Consider the following 21,272-nt stretch of genomic DNA (forward strand, 5'->3'; position numbering starts at 1 on the left):
TTTCAGACTTCTTACCCTTCAGATCCTTACTGCAACTGTAAGACCTGCTGTGCTATCACTGTGTAAGTCTGTAAGGGAGTTATTTCATCATTGTTGCCATTTGTGGGCCTTTGCCAGACATTTCTTTATGGTTTTCTACAGCTGACTTGCTGGGTGAGGCTGAGGGGTGAGTATGGAATGCCCACACCGACATCAATTCCTGTGACCTATAACCCCCCATTTAGTTGGCCCCCAACATGTACTGCAGTGGGATTTGTCATCACCCTGGTTACTACTGCATAGTATGGGGAGGTCAGTGTTGAGCAAACATTTCCTGGTGTCCCACATAGCTGTCAGTTGTCTGCTGCTTTCCCAGAAGGCCACCTGATTTCATTGCATGCATGCAACAATAACATAGATATGCTACCAGAACATACTAGTCCATTCATTTATTGTTAAGAAGACTGACTTACCTTGTGTCTGTGGCGGATATGAGGACAGTGCTTGAGGGCTGCCTATGTCGGATGCAAACAGTACACTGCCTATACATAAGTTACAGGTAGTGTGATGTGTGTGTCATCCATTTTACTGTGTGTGCAAGTTGGAGAGAGGTGTCAGTCCCTGGGTGCCTACAGTGTCAGTGTGTGCTATGTGTTGCTTCTTTGCCAAGATCAGGGCATACTGAGATGCCTCCATCTGCCTACAGGAGCTGGCTCAGGGCGTTCCTCCTCCAAGTCCCTGTGTACCTATGCAGACATTGGCAATGGTGGGGAGCTGTGTGGTCCTACCCTGTGCTCTTTTTGCTGCAGCTGTTTTGACAGGATCATATTGTGTAGCATGGCACATACTATGAACATATGTGCACATGTGGCTGGAGAGTACTGCAAGGCTCTACCAGATATGTCAAGGCAGTGAAACCGTGACTTGGGCATCCTGAGCACACAGTCTATAATGATCCTGGTTTGTGCTTGTGCCTCATTATGATGTTCTTGAGTGGGTGTGTGTGCATTTCTGATGTGTGTCATCATCCACAGCTCCAGTGCATAGCCAGCATGGCCATACTGGATGCTGGATGTCCCCCTTGGCAAATCCATGATACAGCAGTGATGAATGCCAGATGTGGGAGTCATGATAGCTTCCAGGGCTACCAGCACACACATTCATGATAATGCCCTAGGAATTGCAGAAAACCTGGCAGTTGATAGAGTGGGAGCTCTTGCGGTTTAGGTAGACCCTACCCTGCTCACCAGGTGGTGCTTTGATGTGGATGTGCATGCAGTCTATGGCACTCATTACCTTCGGGTATTCTGCTACATGGTCGAAGAGGTGCATATTGCTTGTCTTTTCTCACCAGGTGCTGGGGAAATAAATGTGCTCACCAGCATGTGGTCACATGGCATCCAGGAACTGGTGGAGTACTCTGGATGCAGATGCCTGTGAGACCCCCATGATGTCCCCAGTAGATCTTTGGAAAGTACCTGTAGCAAGTATTCTTAAGGCTACACATACCTTGGTATCCACTGGGATAGATTCCCCTCTGTTGGCTCTGGGTCAGACGTGAGGCCAGCACAGCTCGATGAGTTGCTGAAGTATGTCCCTGTCCACCCTGTAGCACTCTACTATCTCCAGATCATGTAGCCCCTGGTAGATTACCCTGGGTCAGAACACTCTTCTCCTCCTCCCCAGTCTGGGGGAGGTTGTCAGCATTATCCTCCTCACAGCCCTCAGCCTCTAGCACATACTGATGTATCAAAGTAATGGCAGCCCCTAACATTTTCTCGGTTAAAATTCCCCCACATGTGTACACCAATGCTGCAGAGTTTGTGGGAAAAAACAGACTGAAAGGTGTTTGCATAGTTTATAGTTTTCTTCTGCAGATGCTGCCTGTATGATTGGCTGACTTTGATGCATTCCACCTGCCAGCTATGTTATTTGTACTTGATTGCTTTTATTCTGCCATTGACCTTTTTTTGCTTTTTTTCCCTTCCCATTTCCACCCCTTTTAAGCCCAGAGGTGCACCACACAAACCCGTTGCCCAAATGTAAACAGTTCTGCTATGTCCATTTTTTTAGACCTGGTGCATGCTGCACAAACCTGTTTAGCTAAAGTAAACACTTGCAGCAGAAATGGCCCTCCCTGGATGAAAGCATGCTCTTCATTTCATGGAATAAGTCAATACAGTCTCAGACACACCCCCTTACTTAGCTGTGCTTAGCTGACCTCAAATGGGAGCTGTTGAGCTCCAATGTGCTTACACCAAGCATGACACACCACCTTTTTATGTCAGCTGCTTCTCCTGCTTACACCACTGCCTTATAGCTCCTACATGGTTAGGTGCAGCCAGAGAATGGTTTCCCATTTAGTGATTCAGTAAAATTTGCTCGTTTGCATACCCCACTGCCTTAGTCCCTGGTTACACCACTACACCACAGCCTTCCTTCTTAGCAACCAGTGTTACCTGTTATTGTTTTGATTCTGCATGCCATACACTATAATGGCAAAATGCAGATTTCACTTAAAATTGTCTTTGCAAAATGTTTTCTTTATTTTCGGCATGATCCCATTTGCGCTCATCGGCCCTATGCTTAAATGGCCAAAATTGGCCAAAAAAATTATTTTTATAATTTTGCAACTCTTTTCCATGGCAATGGCCATATTTTTCGCCATTGGCATACCTAATGACTAAAATGCATGCTTTACTTTGAGCTGTCATGCCTCCATTTTGATTTTTTCAGAAATTTATTAATTTCGTAACCAAATACATTTCTGCACCTCACACTGTTCTTGCATGGATGCCTGCCTGCTTACTGAATCACTAATTCACCTCATTTTCATGGTGTTCACCAGCAAATGAGATAATTAGCATTATTCAGTGGCGTCCATGCAAGAATAGTGCTAGCAGGCTTGTGCACGCCCCCAGCCTTGTTTACTGGATTGCTCGGCAGCCATATTCCATGCAGGAGCTGCTGCACTATTCCTAGCTTTATCCCTCTTAATCCATTGTATAAATTGTGAACTTTAGAGAAAGCTGTTGAATTGTACTTAAGTATATAAAGAAATTAATTAGAAGTGTGCACTTCTTTAACTTCATAAAATGTATATTAATTCACATTTTTTTGTGTCAGCATCTTGTGTTTATTGTCCTAACATTTTAAAATGTGTTCCAGTTTGTCCCTAATTATTTCTGAATTTGTCCCTCTTTCTGACTGGTATTCTTATGCTTCTCCTGCCTTTCACATATTCCAAGTTGTCCATCTAATGTTGTGCAGTTCATGGGTACTTGTTTACTCTTCTTTGGCTCATTTTCAGTCTTGTGGTTACATTGTTGAAACAAGCCCTGTTGCATCTCATCATGGCCATGAGCATGTGTTCTGGCCAAGGGTAGGAGCTATGCAATGTGTAGAGCAGCTTGGAGTCTTTCTATATTCAATTAGCAAATCTGCTCATCATGCACAAAGGTCCAATCATTTAATTTTAGCATGATGTATATGCACTGTTAATGAATCCCTATGTATGTAAATAGACCTGCAGTTGTATGAAGTGTTTTCTTTAATCACATAAGGTAAATAAAAAGGTGTCTTTAGAAAAACAGAATAATTTTTGTTATTGTAACCAAAGAAGTGTTGCATTACTTTAAATGAGAATGCTGAAAAAGAGCAGAGGCAAAGTTTTTTGTATCCTATATCAGCTAGAACATTTTTTCTCAATGACACAATTCATCATCTCCTTTCAGCTTATCTCAGTTAGGGGTCACCACAGCAGAACAATGGTTCACAGAACTATTGGCAGCAGAGTTTTATGATACTGAGTTGACGACCCAGTGCCCAACCTTCCACTGAATGCACACACTCACACATAGGGTCAATTTTGAATGCCCAATCCACCTGTAGCATATCTTTGAGAGGAAACTGGAGCACCTGGAGGAAACCCATGTGACCACAGGGAGGACATGCAGACTCTGCACAGAAGACACCCCAGCCAGGAATCGAACCAGATAACCTCTTGCTGGGAGGAGGCAATGCTAACCACTTTACCACTGCAGCCACCCTTCTTAATGACACAATGTTTATAAAAGGAGGTCTAGGGTAAGTGTGCCCTTCTTGGAACAGACTTAATGTCTGAAATAGTGACTGTGGAACAGAGACATCAGAGTAAAACAAAGACCTGGACTAAGACATTGGGAAGAAGCAGAAGATAGTTTGCATTATAGGAATCTAGAAGAGAGAGAGAGAGAGAGATGATGGTGATGATGATGATGAGAGGATAAGAGACTGTGAGAGAAAAGCCTGCTAAAAGTAAATGAATCCCGGTTATAAGGTGCTGCATTAAAGGTACTTGATGTAAACTTGTCTTAAGCCATATTACTTTTGTTTTTGGAACAACCGACTTGTTTGTGCCTTTATACAATAAATTATGCTGTTTTTCTAGTCTGCTATAAGTGTGCATGTATATGTGTGCCTGTGTATACACACACCATGGTCTGACACACACATACACACTTGATTTAGGACCCAAAAAACTGATATGCCTTAAGTAGAGTTACAGCACAATACAAAGTCCCCCCAAAATATGTTGATTGGAGTCCGAGACAAAAGCACATTAGTGCCAAATGAGATATTTTACTACAGGACAGGTGCTATGTGGCAGCTTGTTCTTATTATACAGGAAGATAGGCAGGTAGGAATAAAAAAAAAACAATAAAACAATTCATTAATACTGATATTGTGTAGCACAGTTGATTTATGTGTAGCTGATTAAAAATGACCTTACAGAGCTTACAGAAGTCTAGAAAACATTGCCTTAAGAAATGTGCTTCAACTGTGTTGTGGGTGAGACTTTGCCTGTAGGTTTTGGCTCACTTCTCCTAACTCCTTATATGTAAAAAAAACATCTGGGAGGCCTAGCCCACCCAAGAGAAATTGTGTTAAGAACTTTCAACACATGACTGGGGATTCTGCAGTCTAACACAAAGCAATGTTATTAGAACTGGATGGCAGTGTAGGAAAAATGTACAAGCTGCCCTGCCGATATCTACAGCCTTCGTCAAATGCATGGTTATACACAAAAATGTAGTCATACATGTAATAAAGGAGACATACACCGATTCCACTTTTTCCTGGCAGTAGTAGCACTAACATTTATTCAATTGATGTAATAATAACCACATACATTTTTATTTATTTATTTTTTGTGAAGTCAACTTTAATAACAGTAGGAATGTAGAATTCTGTATACAGAGGTTGAGCAGTTAACTGTCTATCCCTGCTAGCCATCTGGGTATGATTTAGCATTTTTGGCTATAGGAGTAAACCCATAATTCAAGAAAGTGTTCTAGCTCCAGCACCACCACATATTCTTTCTCCCAATTCCCCTGTGCTAGAGCCTCAAGGGGACTGTTCCCATAAATGAGTCTTTTAAAACATACAAATGCCAGAAATAATACAGATGCAAATGATACCCAAAGCTTCAAATACTCATTCTCATAGGGTCAGCAAAAATTTTACATAGTCATTCTTCCCATTTCCTCCAGATATCCTGGAACAAATTCAGATTACCCTGACAACCAGTCTTGTAGAATCTAGGTAAGGTTTTTAGAGTGACCCAAAAAGCAACTTCCACATTCCTGAGGAAACAACTCAAGAGGAATACAGATGCAGAGGAATTAGAAGAAAGTTTTCTTAACTGAAAGTATCCCCTCTATTGTAAACTATCGAGTTGTAGTTTAACCTTGCATTCTACAAATATCATAATTGTGCTTGTGGTATATTTTATGATATCATACCAAAACAGTATAGAATTGTCCTTCCACCTATACTGTATTATGGCTGTCCTGTTGGTTGACAGCTAAGATTATTCCAGATCTTGTTTACCCAAACCAGGTGAGCTCTTAAGAAAGGGGAAAAATGGAAGTCCTCTCAAGAAAGCGAAGTCCTGCCACAGGCCTAATACTTCTGGGTCCCAGACTTTTTAGCTTATTATATCAAGTATTTTTGGAGAGCTTGTACTATTATTAGCATTTGGGGGAACACTCAAATATGATGTGGGTGAGACTTTGCCTGTAGGTTTTGGCTCACTTCTCCTAACTCCTTATATGTAAAAAAAACATCTGGGAGGCCTAGCCCACCCAAGAGAAATTGTGTTAAGAACTTTCAACACATGGCTGCGGATTCTGCAGTCTAACACAAAGCCTCAAATAGTTTTCTGCACCTCCGCTATTACTTAACCCTACTCAGGGTGCAGGTGTACCCAGACAAAAAGAAATTTAAAGAATAGGAACAATTGCATTGCTGCCACCTTAAGAAAAAAAGAAGGCTAAAGAAGTTTACATCTACAAATAATGGGCTGAAAGTCTTTTATACAGAATTCAGATTTTCAAGCTTCAAGGTTTAATAATCCTCAGATAATGATACATACATACAAACAACAATCCTCTAACCAGAGAACTCACATGCTCTGATTTAGGGATTGGCAAGCTTTATTCAATTTCACAAAAAAGCTTTGGTTCTATTAAACATTAAATCATATAAGCCCCCAAATATTTTAAAGACTCAATTGGCCACAAAACACAAACATCCATTTAGAGGTATACCCCAATGTTGTACAATAAGCAGTTTCTCCCACTAGCATACATGGAAAACGAGACAGGAAAAAACTTTCTGGATTCTTCTAATAAGCTTAATAATTATAACAACTGATAATACTGTATCATTAGTGATTGCCTGGGTGAGAGGTTTTAGTACAAGGTCTTACACAGAGCTACAAATTCACTTAGAAATGCAATACAACTTAAATATTCTCAAATATGTTATCATACAATGGAATCAAAAAACACGTAAAGATTCTCAGATATATTCCTACAAATCACAGTCAAAAGCATTAATAAAGTCAATAAAGAGAGCAATAGAAGTCAATCACAGTTCAGTGCACAGAAGGTAAGTTTTTAAGGATTACCAAATGAGGACAGGGCTCCCCTGAAACTTTTAATACACTCTTGCTGTGTTGGCTACACCATTAAAGGAATACTTTCCCTACCTGAAATATGAAGAATCTTGCCTACAGCTTGATTTCAATATGCAACAGGGAGATGGGTCTATAGTTATTGGTAAAACAGTTCCTTTAGGAAATAATACAATATTATTCATGCTCAAAGATTATAGGAAACAAGCATTTTCAAACACTTACTAGAATAGTTGTAATAAATGTGTAACAAAATCCACACTGGAGATATTATAAATATACATTTTGCTTGCATTCAAGGAATTAATAGCCTGGTAAATTCTAATATGCTCAACCCTTCCTCTGACACTTGTTAGACTTGGGAAGGATCTAATGTCTATTCGCTAATTGTGAGAGCTACTCAAATATAAGAATTGTAAAAATTATGTGCAATAATATTAATAATCATCTGGGGCATAGCAAATCCATCCATCTTTGTTTCTGTGATGTGCAAACTGCCTACACCTGATGTCTCTCTTGGAGTATCTGTGCCAACGGTTTAGGAAATCTTAAATATCTGGTAAAGGAAAATTCTTCTATATTGACCTTTCTATTCTGAATCAAATCTTAATGTTATAATTTTACTGTCTGATTTGCAGGCAGATAGCTGCTCCTTCAAAAAGTGTCTGCCCTCTATGCTTGCTGAATTCTCCTTCTAAACATGTTAATTGGTGTTCCAGTTTTGCAATCCTTTTTTGACCTTTGAATATCATTATCTTCAAGATAGGCAAACGTTATTCACATCCCTCACTTAAACATGTTCCATTTACCTACCATAGCGACTTCTAGTGATGTAGCACTGTGCAAAGCCACTCAAACAAATCTTCAGGAGCTGCTCTGTCATTCAGTTTACTTCAGATTCAGGGAGCATAAATGTTATCCCCTTGAACTCAAGCTGATTGTGGATATTCCAGCCTGACTTTTAACTTAATAATGGTGAGAGCAGGATGTAGGCAGAGAATCTACTTGGATGATACACTGTAATAAACAACCAACAATAATGAAGATGTGGGGGCGCTCAAAGTCAGGAATAAATGTAATATTGGTCTTATACACTAAGAAAGCTAATAGAATAACAGGTTTTGTATTAGGATGCATTTTCTTAAGAATATGAAGTCTGAAACTCAAATGTCTATCATTTTACCAGGAAAGCAGCAAAAATAAAAGCAAGAATCTGGACATTTTCTGTGAATTCTGGACAGATGAGAGGAATTTTTGCAGTAGTTACCTTACCTCTAGGGCACAACAGTACTGTCCAAGAGCATCACTGAAATATTAAAGTTCAGCAGTTTGATTTCTCATGCATAAACTCAGAGTAATCCCACAAGAGTTCTTGATGCTGAACAGAAAACCATTAGAATCACCCATCAAAGAAGCCAGATCCTCTCTTCTGTGAGCATGGTATGATGGGAGGGCAACAAAACATCAGTCCTGTTTATGGCGGACTGCCCCTTTTGACAAATATTAAAACTATCTCCAGATAATATTTTTTTTAAGTATATTATTTCATTCGTAATGACATGTATTTCAATAGATGTTAGCACAAATTAAAGATAATTCCATTCTATTCAATACCTCTACCACTCCAAAAAGTAATTTTACTTCATCTTGCTCCTTCATAATTTGCTCTATGTCTGCCTCAGACTAATTCAGAATTGCGAATTCTATATCATATTTACTCCCAAATGGAGTATCATTAGTCTTGGGTAAAGGCTGAAATCTGTTAAAACAGGCAGCTGGGAAGTGCAACTTCTGCTTAACTCCTCCCCAGCATAATGTAGCTTCCTTGTAGAAGCACAGCATAATCTCTTTACTCATTTCCACTTTGATGCCTTGAACAGCATGTTAGAAGTCAATCCATTTTTACACTTTTTATATCTGAAATTGTGCCTAGCTCTTCCTCGTGTGTGTGCGTATATGTGTGTGTGTGTGTGTGTGTGTGTGTGTGTGTGTGTGTGTGTGTGTGTGTGTGTGTGTGTGTGTGTGGGAGGGGGGATTGGACGAGATATAGGCTAGTTATCAAGGTAAACAAAATGAAGTCCTTTTCTTTGGGATACTGAAACAACATTGTGTCTTGTACTCTTCTGTCAACAACAATGCAGAAAACTTAAGTTGTGCCAGTAATTCTTTGTTCTTGAAATGCCAAATTGCCAGGAGAAATTATTATTCATATGTTTACTGTGTATGGCATTAATATTCTCAAAAAAAATTCTTCACACTTTTCCCAACAGTTTTATTACTATTTTATATTTTAAAAAATGCCAATTTGTCTCTTCCTCTCCACAAAATAAACATAGGGGGGAATTCAATAAACCCTACATGATTTTTTTTCCTGTGTACATCTAATGGCACGCTGTGTACATGGGCGCAGACAATTTTAGATTCAGTAAGCATTTTAGATTTAGTGTTGTGCTCGCACTCACAAACAAGGAAAAGATTGAGGAATGAAAATTACCTGATAAGCAGGTGAAGATTATGAAAATGAGGCAGGTTGAGGGATCCAGAGATCCAATAACTGGAAAGACATCTATGTGGACCCCATGTCAGTGTCTGTAGTGTATGTGGCATTTTTTCATGTACAGAGGTCTACACAGAGAAAAGGGGATGTAAAACAGAAGAAATGTGGACATATAGCCCCTGAAACTGTTTGAGCACATACAGATATGTGTAAAAATAATGTTGTGGATGAGTTAAAATAATATACATATTTTTATTTTATTTTATTTATTTTACATTTGTTAACCAGGCTAGTCCAACTGGATACATGTCCATTTTCAGTGGAGGCCCAAGGAGAAAAGCTCCACTATCTACTACATGATAACAAAAAAGTATATACAAAATACATAAAGCACAAATACACAAGGCATTTAAACCACAATATGAGGATGTACAGAAAAAGGTAATAGGGAGATAAAGACGTTACTTAAGTACTGGTACGCATAATATGAGACAGCATTAATTAAATTGATTAAAAGTTAGCAATAGAATTTTGAGAAAAGTATAGTTTATAGATAAGAGAGTCCATTTCTCAGTAGAAATGAAAAAAAATTGAAAAAAAAAAATAGAGATGGGAGAAAGTGAAAAGGATGCAGGAGATGGGAGGAGGTAAAAAGATCAGCTTGGGTTATTGCAGGAGCATAGCCAGTGGTTGGTTAGAAAGTGTTTCAGTTTAGTTTTAAATAGTGTGATGGAAGTTTGGGCTATTAGGTCTGGAGGAAGTTGATTCCAAATTTTACCAACTGAGTTGGAAAATATGGAGTCACCTGCCGTGTTCTTTGATAGAGAAGTTTGAATCAGTATTTTATTAGAAGAGCGAAGGTTTTTTAGGTTGTTGTAGGGTTTTATAAGGGTGGAGAGCATTGGTGTATTTTCAGGGTGGTGAAGGGCTTTATGGGCTATTGTAAGCTGATAGTATTGAATTAGGTGGGGTAACTCTAGCCACCCTAGGTTAAGGAGGTTCAGGCAGTGATGCGTTTTATATGGGGAGGCAGTGGCAAATCTGGCTATGTTGTTGTAGGCTGCTGTAAGCTTATTGATGTTATATTTAGAAAGATTAGTATATATAGGGGAAGCATATAGTAGTGTAGAGGTAAGATGGGTTCTAGCTATGGTAGTTCTTGCTTCAGGAGTTAAGAAAGATTTGATTCTGTAGAGAGAACCTAATTTTCTATTAGTTGCTTTTATGATGGAGTTAATATGAAAGTCAAATTTAAGTAGGTTGTCAATAGTTATGCCCAAAAGTTTGGTTGTTTGGTCAGGAGAGATAAGGGTGCCATTGTTAGAAGTAAGTGTGAAGTTAATAGAGGGAGACAGGTGTGTAGGTAAAAAGAGGAGAAGTTTAGTTTTCTTAGGGTTTAAGAGGAGACAGTGATTGGAGAACCATTGCTCTATGGTGGTAAAAGTTTTTTGGGTAAGGGAGTGGAGGTCAGTTTGGTTGGTGGCAGAGCAAATGATGGTGGTGTCATCAGCGTATTGAATACAAGTAGTTAGAGGGGTGGCAAGATGCAGGTCGTTAATAAAGATGGAAAATAAAAGAGGACCTAAGATGGAGCCCTGAGGGACTCCTAAAGTGGTGGGGAGAAGTTCAGAAAGATTGTTGTTCCATAAAACGGCTTGTTTCCGATTTTGAAGGTAGGAAGTAAACCAGCTTAAGGCAAAATTATTGAGAGAGAGAGATTTTAAATGATGTAAGAGTAGTTGGTGATTCACCATGTCAAAGGCTTTTGACAGGTCTGCAAAGAATGCTGATGAAAGAAGATTGTTATTGCGGTTTTTATTAATGGAGTCAATGAAGGATAATAAGGCTGTGGTGGTGCTATGGCAGGGACGAAAGCCATGTTGGCAGTTAGCAAGGAGATTATTGGATAGGAGGTGATTAAGTAACTGTTTGTGGATGCATTTCTCCATTATCTTTGCAATAGGAGATAGCAGCGCTATAGGGCGGTAGTTAGAATACTCAAATGAATCACCCCCTTTGAAGAGAGGGATGATGTGGGAGATTTTCCAGAGTGAAGGTATAGTACTTTCTTTTATGGTTCTGTTAATTAGTATAGAGATAGGGTAGGCAATAGCTTTAGCACCTAGCTGGAGATATTCAGCTGGCAATTTGTTGGCTGAGGGGGTTGAAGGTTTAAGTTTTTGAAGTAAGTATAGAATATAGGAGGTGGGTATGGGTTTAAGTTGAAATAGTGGTGGTGTGCAGCTTGGGTTACCTAGTAGAGAGGGGTCAGGGCTTTGTTGGTTGGCTACTTTAAGTATTGTAGAAGTAAAGAAGTTATTGAATGCATTTGCTGTTTGTAAGGGAAAGTCAGGGCAGGAGCCTAGTGGACTGGGAGTTTCAACTTTGCCGGGGGATAGTAGTGTGTTAATAGATTTCCAGAATTTTTGTGGTTGGTGGTGGGAGGATTGCTGTAGCTGGGTGTAAAAGTTCTTTTTATCTTGTATGATAGCTAGCTTAGTCATGTTTCTTTTTTGTTTGAAGCTAAGGTGATCAAAATAGTCTTTAGTGGTTCACCATTTAGTCCAGGCTTTATTCCTAATAAGGATAAGTTGTTTAGTGTTGCTTGTAAGTCATTGAGCTGTCTTACATTTCATGTGTATAGAACGCATGGGGGCATGATGATCAAGAATAGTAAGAAAGGTATTATTAAAGTGGTTAACAGCGTCATCTATTGGGAGAGTTTTTAGAGGTAACCAGTTAACTAGGCTAAGTTCATATTGAAACTGATGGGGGTCAAAATGTTTTTTTGCTGCGAGATAAGCGGATTAGGGGAGGTGTTGCTAGATGTGTTTTGTGCCTAATAATGTATGTTAGTGAGTGGTCACTAAGGTCATCTGGGAGGGTTCCTGTTGAATACTTTTGTTGGGGACTATTTGTCAAGATCCAGTCTAGTATGGTTTCTTTATTATTGCTTTTATTTGTTCTAATTGTTGAGTTAATGGTTTGATGGAATCCATGGAGGTTAATAAGGGTAGATGGATTAGTTTGTTTTCATACGTTCCAATTGATATTAAAGTCATCTAATAATATAGTTTCTTGAAGGAGATTAATTGAGAACCAGTTTAGTACGTCTTCTAATATGGGGGGATTGTTGCCTGGGGGAAGATAAGTGCAGATAATATTTATAGTTTTGTGTGGGTTGAGGGAGAGTTTGGAAATAATAATTTCACCATTAGTGTCATTTGGAGGGGTATGAATTGTTTTACTTACTTCCAGTCCAGTTTTGAAGAGTACAGCTACTCCACCCCCTTTTTTATTAAGATGGTCTTGTCTTAGGATGTTATAGCCAGGGGGGATAATTTCATTGTCTTTTATTGTGGGTTTGAGCCAGGTTTCAGTAAGACAGAGAATGTCAAATTGTTGGACTTCTAGTAGGGCATGAAGAGCAGGAACTTTATTGCATATGCTACGGATGTTAAGATGAGCTATAGAGAGAGATTTGGGAGGTTTAGTATGTGGTGTAGACATAGTTTTCATTTGTTGGGAATTAGGGGATAGTACAAAGGTGTCTGGGCCTGGGTTGGGGTGTATGTCCCCATCAGTTAATGACAAACCTTGTATAAGGTGAGTTAACTGTGAGGGCTTGAAGCAGTAGATGTGTTTTGTGAGTGTATGCATAAGGAATTTGATATGTGAGAGACGATGGTATTTGGGTTCAAGATATGAGTTGCTGTATATGGGACTGAGATGGGTTGTAAGTGTAGTTGGGGGGGCAGTTAGGGTGTGTTTGTGTGGAATGCTAAAAGTAGGATTTAAAGGTTGCTCATAGTAGGTTATGAGGTAGGTAGAGGAAAGAATAGTTAAAAGAGTTAGTAGTAGGAGAGGAAGGTGAGTGTAGGACATGTTGAGTTGAGTAAGAGACTGTATATAATAGGTATATATTCAGTGTGGCAATGGGTGGGTGAGGGAGGAGACTAATGTGGAGTGGGTGGAGAGAGGAAGAAAGTTCTGATTGGTTAAGGTTGTGGAGGGTGTGGTTATGTGGGAATAAATGTGGTGGTCCCAGGGGCGGGTGAGATTTGGGGGCAGGGAGGGGAGCGGAGTGAGCCCGCAGGGCGAACGGAGAGGGAAGAGCCAAAGGAGAAGAAAATTGCTGAGTGGAAACAATCAGTCAGGTAGAATAACAGCAGGTAAGTTAAAACGGGTAGTATAAATAGTAAGAAGTACTTGGGTATATTATAAGCAGATGTGCAGTAGACAGTTTACAGTAGGGGGTAGTTTGGCCAGGGGAAAGAAAAGTGTATATAATAGAGTAAAGATCCAGGTAGAAGGCAGTAAAACCAGTAAGTTAAGCAAAGAGCCAAAGAAGGAAAAACGACAAGTAGAGGGGAGCCACGTAGTAGGCAAAGGTTTAGAATCAGGTATATGGAGGGAAGTAATGGGATAGAGAAAGGAATAAAAGTAAGAAAAACAAAAGCAGTATTGAGGGAGAAGAGATAGGAAAAACAGTGGTAGTAATGACAGTATAGGAATGAGGGTCTGGTCAGAAAGATATAGGGGACTGGTGCTGGCTGCTGGTAGTCCAGGGCAGGTCGGTAGGCTAGGCACGCAGGTAGAATGTTTAGGGTCAAACATATAGCATCAACATACTTAGGCAGTCTTTCCTTTTGATATAGGATGATAACCCCGACTGATGTCTTGGATGGGGGTACTGGACACAGTTCAGGTCTTCCAGGAGGGCAAAGATTCTTATATAAGGTATAGCTGGGTCCCGATAGAAGGGTAAAGAATATCTGGGAGAGAGAGAGAGAGATAGTGAAGAGAGAACAAGAAAGTATTTGTAAACTTCAACAAAAATACAAATTAAAATGGTTTACTAAACACTTCTAAAATAAACATGACTTTCACAAGTGAAAAAAACAGTTTGTGCACATTCCCATTTAAATATGGTAAACAGTTAAGAGCGCTATATTCTGTATTGGAGATCAATTAAGTATCGCTAAATGCTGCTGTAGAGCATTTTAAAGAAAACAAGGTCACTAGTGTTGAACGCTGTAGTAGACCCCTTTTCAGTTATACAACAAGGTGGAATCACTCAGTACTATGTCAGACTAAAATCACAGAGTTAAAACATTTGGTGATGAAGACCAGGAGTAAAAAACAGTATAATTATAGCCAGAGTACAACAGGTAACATAATTGCCTTAGAAAGGCACAAAAACTAGTGGGTAAGCCTGAGCCTTCACAGATATGCAGTAACACTACTGTAGCGTTAAACAAACTGAGGCACTTCAGTAATTCAATAGTAAACAAGTGTAAGCAAATAGTATTAATTAGTTAATATTAAGTAAGAACGCTTAGCAGAGAAACATGTATGATTAACCATAGTTGTAATACTAATCAAATGGTGAGGTATGTAGGGGGAAAAACGCTGTTAGCATTCGGCTACTACCATAGGCACATTGCATAAAAGACAGCATTTAACATCCATTGAATAACTAATGCGTATAATGCAGGATTAATTAAGAAAAAGATGCATTAAACAATCTACAGCACAACCACGATAAGTACACAACAGTGTCTGCAGAGAGGTTAAACCTCCAAAAATAGTATTTAACGCAGTCATACACAGCACCACATTAGCGCAAACATTGCTGGAATCCTTATCGATAAAAAGGCATGGGGAAGCAGAAACGCTATCCCAGTGTGACGCTATATACAGAGTCGCGTCCTTTAAACAAGTAGCCTACTGCAAACCAGTCATTAATAAATCGATAAAAATGCTAAATACAGGAGTAGCTAAAAACAAAATCTTTGCATGTAGCTCACCCTAGTTGTCCAACCCGCACAGATAGGAGACGCACAGCAGCCAAGCCAGTGGTAAGGAATAAAGATGGCATCCTGGGATTTGGGGAGATATTTGTAAGGTTGCGTAGGAGGGATGGGAGAGGTAAGGGGGAAGGGCACAGGTCTGGGGGATAGGCGGGAAAAATAAGCAATGAGGGAAGAGTATCAAGAGTATGGGGGGGTGGCCTGATGAGGTGGGGGGTGAGTGGACAGTTAAGCGTAGGTGAGGTAGGAGAGTAAAATAGGTAGGGAAAGATCTGGTAGGGAAATAAGATAAGAATAGTAGCAGGAGCAAAAGGAGTAGAAAATTGCTGAGATGAAACAATCAGTCAGGTAGAATAACAGCAGGTAAGTTAAAATGGGTAGTATAAATAGCAAGAAGTACTTGGGTATATTATAAGCAGATGTGCAGTAGACAGGTTACAGTAGGGGGTAGTTTGGCCAGGGGAAAGAAAAGTGTATATAATAGAGTAAAGATCCATGTAGAAGGCAGTAAAACCAGTAAGTTAAGCAAAGAGCCAAAGAAGGAAAAACGACAAGTAGAGGGGAGCCACGTAGAAGGCAAAGGTTTAGAATCAGGTATATGGAGGGAAGTAATGGGATAGAGAAAGGAATAAAAGTAAGAAAAACAAAAGCAGTATTGAGGGAGAAGAGATAGGAAAAACAGTGGTAGTAATGGCAGTATAGGAATGAGGGTCTGGTCAGAAAGATATAGGGGACTAGTGCTGGCTGCTGGTAGTCCAGGGCAGGTAGGTAGGCTAGGCACGCAGGTAGAATGTTTAGGGTCAAACATATAGCATCAACATACTTAGGCAGTCTTTCCTTTTGATATAGGATGATAACCCCGACTGATGTCTTGGATGGGGGTACTGGACACAGTTCAGGTCTTCCAGGAGGGCAAAGATTCTTATATAAGGTATAGCTGGGTCCCGATAGAAGGGTAAAGAATATCTGGGAGAGAGAGAGAGAGAGATAGTGAAGAGAGAACAAGAAAGTATTTGTAAGCTTCAACAAAAATACGAATTAAAATGGATTACTAAACACTTCTAAAATAAACATGACTTTCACAAGTGAAAAAAACAGTTTGTACACATTCCCATTTAAATATGGTAAACAGTTAAGAGCGCTATATTCTGTACTGGAGATCAATTAAGTATCGTTAAACGCTGCTATAGAGCGTTTTAAAGAAAACAAGGTCACTAGCGTTGAACGCTGTAGTAGACCCCTTTTCAGTTATACAACAAGGTTGAATCACTCAGTACTATGTCAGACTAAAATCACAGAGTTAAAACATTTGGTGATGAAGACCAGGAGTAAAAAACAGTATAATTATAGCCAGAGTACAACAGGTAACATAATTGCCTTAAAAAGGTGCAAAAACTAGTGGGTAAGCCTGAGCCTTCACAGATATGCAGTAACGCTACTGTAGCGTTAAACAAACTGAGGCACTTCGGTAATTCAATAGTAAACAAGTGTAAGCAAATAGTATTAATTAGTTAATATTAAGTAAGAATGCTTAGCAGAGAAACATGTATGATTAACCGTAGTTGTAATTCTAATCAAATGATGAGGTATGGAGGGGCAAAAACGCTGTTAGCATTCGGCTACTACCATAGGCACATTGCATAAAAGACAGCATTTAACATCCATTGAATAACTAATGCGTATAATGCAGGATTAATTAAGAAAAAGATGCATTAAACAATCTACAGCACAACCACGATAAGTACACAACAGTGTCTGCAGAGAGGTAAAACCTCCAAAAATAGTATTTAACGCAGTCATACACAGCACCACATTAGCGCAAACATTGCTGGAATCCTTATCGATAAAAAGGCACGGGGAAGCAGAAATGCTGTCCCAGTGTGACGCTATATACAGAGTCGCGTCCTTTAAACAAGTAGCCTACTGCAAACCAGCCATTAATAAATCGATAAAAATGCTAAATACAGGAGTAGCTAAAAACAAAATCTTTGCATGTAGCTCACCCTAGTTGTCCAACCCGCACAGATAGGAGACGCACAGCAGCCAAGCCAGTGGTAAGGAATAAAGATGGCGTCCTGGGATTTGGGAAGATATTTGTAAGGTTGCGTAGGAGGGATGGGAGAGGTAAGGGGGAAGGGCACAGGTCTGGGGGATAGGCAGGAAAAATAAGCAATGAGGGAAGAGTATCAAGAGTATGGGGGGGGGTGGCCTGATGAGGTGGGGGGTGAGTGGACAGTTAAGCGTAGGTAAGGTAGGAGAGTAAAATAGGTAGGGAAAGATCTGGTAGGGAAATAAGATAAGAATAGTAGCAGGAGCCAAAGGAGTAGAAAATTGCTGAGATGAAACAATCAGTCAGGTAGAATAACAGCAGGTAAGTTAAAATGGGTAGTATAAATAGTAAGAAGTACTTGGGTATATTATAAGAAGATGTGCAGTAGACAGGTTACAGTAGGGGGTAGTTTGGCCAGGGGAAAGAAAAGTGTATATAATAGAGTAAAGATCCAGGTAGAAGGCAGTAAAACCAGTAAGTTAAGCAAAGAGCCAAAGAAGGAAAAACGACAAGTAGAGGGGAGCCACGTAGTAGGCAAAGGTTTAGAATCAAGTATATGGAGGGAAGTAATGGGATAGAGAAAGGAATAAAAGTAAGAAAAACAAAAGCAGTATTGAGGGAGAAGAGATAGGAAAAACAGTGGTAGTAATGGCAGTAGAGGAATGAGGGTCTGGTCAGAAAGATATAGGGGACTGGTGCTGGCTGCTGGTAGTCCAGGGAAGGTCGGTAGGCTAGGCACGCAGGTAGAATGTTTAGGGTCAAACATATAGCATCAACATACTTAGGCAGTCTTTCCTTTTGATATAGGATGATAACCCCGACTGATGTCTTGGATGGGGGTACTGGACACAGTTCAGGTCTTCCAGGAGGGCAAAGATTCTTATATAAGGTATAGCTGGGTCCCGATAGAAGGGTAAAGAATATTTAGGCAGTCTTTCCTTTTGATATAGGATGATAACCCCGACTGATGTCTTGGATGGGGGTACTGGACACAGTTCAGGTCTTCCAGGTGGGCAAAGATTCTTATATAAGGTATAGCTGGGTCCCGATAGAAGGGTAAAGAATATTTAGGCAGTCTTTCCTTTTGATATAGGATGATAACCCCGACTGATGTCTTGGATGGGGGTACTTTACACAGTTCAAGTATTCCAGGAGGGCAAAGATTCTAATATAAGGTATAGCTGGGTCCCGATAGAAGGGTAAAGAATATTTAGGCAGTCTTTCCTTTTGATATAGGATGATAACCCCGACTGATGTCTTGGATGGGGGTACTGGATACAGTTCAGGTCTTCCAGGAGGGCAACGATTCTTATATAAGGTATAGCTGGGTCCCAATAGAAGGGTAAAGAATATTTAGGCAGTCTTTCCTTTTGATATGGGATGATAACCCTGACTGATGTCTTGGATGGGGGTACTGGACACAGTTCAGGTCTTCCAGGAGGGCAAAGATTCTTATATAAGGTATAGCTGGGTCCTGACAGAAGGGTAAAGAATATTTAGGCAGTCTTTCCTTTTGATATAGGATGATAACCCTGACTGATGTCTTGGATGGGGGTACTGGACACAGTTCAGGTCTTCCAGGAGGACAAAGATTCTTATATAAGGTATAGCTGGGTCCCGATAGAAGGGTAAAGAATATTTAGGCAGCCTTTCCAGTCTTTCCTTTTGATATAGGATGATAACCCCGATTGATGTCTTGGATGGGGGTACTGGACACAGTTCAGGTCTTCCAGGAGGGCAAAGATTCTTATATAAGGTATAGCTGGGTCCCGAATGAAGGGTAAAGAATATTTAGGCAGTCTTTCCTTTTGATATAGGATGATAACCCCGACTGATGTCTTGGATGGGGGTACTGGACACAGTTCAGGTCTTCTAGGAAGGCAAAGATTCTTATATAAGGTATAGCTGGGTCCCGATAGAAGGGTAAAGAATATCCTAGTTGTCCAACCCGCACAGATAGGAGACGCACAGCAGCCAAGCCAGTGGTAAGGAATAAAGATGTATATATATAATATATATAATATAATAGATATATAAGTATATATATAATCTAGGCCACAGTGCACAAACATGCTTAATACAAAAATAAAAAAAAAATAAAATAAAATAAAAAATGTGCATTTTACAATATATGTCAGAAATGTATTATAGGTCCCTGCATCTGTGCCATAAAATGGTGCATTGGTGCTGCTGCCCAGGTCATACAGCTCTGAACCATGTAGTTTCCAGGCTGTCAACATGGATATGTCTGCAAAAGAGGCAGATGTCTTGAATAGCAAGATGGAGAAATTGTGTCTACATAGCCACTTCGTGTAGGCTCCCACACAATGCTGACATTCCCAGCGGATGTGAATGCTAGCAGGGGTTGTGTCCAGTCACTGTTAGGCTTGTTTACTTTTCACTGCATGTGTTTACAACTATGTGCCATGTAGCTTAGGTGTTCATGCGAAAAGACCACCCAGGTCACAATGATGACGTAGGCAACAAGCAATTAAAACCACATATATTCAGTTATCGATTTTGAATTTTGTCTAACCTATGTTGCAGGGAGCATAGCTGAACATGTTCATGTGGCACACCTCCAAAGTGACAGTAATGACATAGGGAGCAATGAATGGAAAGCAAATATTTCCAGTGAATATTTATTAATATGTACAAGTTATTCTGTGAGGTGTGGTTCACTAAAGTAGGGCCGATAAGTGATGTTAATCACATTCTAGGCAGGTGAAATGCATAATGATTAGCTAGTCACACATGCTGCACCAACAGTATAAAGTATGCATACACCCTGCATTCTGTTTTTTCCCATAATACTCTGGACTACTGGAGTACAGACTTGGGAATTTTAATGGAGATAATGCTAGGGGCTGCTGCAGGTCTGCTACATCTGTATGTCATAGATGCTGATGTCAATGCTGCTGCAGCTGACAAATAGCCTAGGCTGAGAAGAAGAAGTGTGTTCAGGCCCAGGGTAACGTTCCAGGAGCTACATGAGCTGGAGATTGTAAAGTGCTACAGGGTGGACAGGGACATATTACCTCAACTCAGAGCCAGAGCCAATAGAGGTGAACCCATCCCAGTGGAAACAAAGGTATGTGTAGCCCTTAGGATACTAGCTACAGGTACTTTACAAAGACAATCAGGACGTATAATGACAGTGTCACAGTTATCTGCATCAAGGGTACCCCACCAGTTCCTGGATGCTATGCTACCACATGCCAGTGAGCACATATCTTTTCCCTCTCCCCTCAGGCGAGGGCCAACAATATGCAGCAGTTCTGCCATGTAGCACAGTACCCTGAAGTACTGGATGCCATAGACTGCACTCATGTACACATCAAGGCACCATCTGGTGAGCAGGGTAGAATCTACATTATCTGCAAAGGGTATCACTCCATCAAATACTAAGTCATGTGCAATGCTCAGGAGATTATCCTGAATGTGTGTGCTGGCAGCCCTGGAAGTAATCATGACTCCCATATCTGACACACATCACAGGTGTACCAGATGTTTGCTAGGGGGGACATCCCACATGGCCACTTACTGGGGGATGATGGCTATGCCCTGGAACCGTGAATGATGACACCCATCAGAAATGCACACGCCCCCAAAGAAGAGCATCATAATGAGGCACATGTACAAACTAGGAACATCACAGAGCATGTGTTTGGGCTTCTGAAGTCATGGTTCCAGTGCCTAGATATATCTGGTGTAGCTCTGCAGTATTCTCCAGCCACATGTGCACATATATTCACAGTATGTGCTATGCTACACAGTATGATCTTGCAGAAACAGCTGCATTAGACCAGCAAAGGAGAAAGATACACAGCCCCCCCACCAGTGCCTAGATCACAGCAGCCACCGCCACAGGAGGACTCACAGGAGGAACCCTCTGTTGATGTCCATGTAGACAGATGTAGGCATGCTAAGTACATCCTGGCATTGGTCAAGAGGCAATGCATAGCACATTCACTG

Source organism: Protopterus annectens, chromosome 3.part1 (genome assembly GCF_019279795.1).
Source record: "Protopterus annectens isolate FY-2018-M chromosome 3.part1, PAN1.0, whole genome shotgun sequence".
NCBI classification, from domain to species: Eukaryota; Metazoa; Chordata; order Ceratodontiformes; family Protopteridae; genus Protopterus; species Protopterus annectens.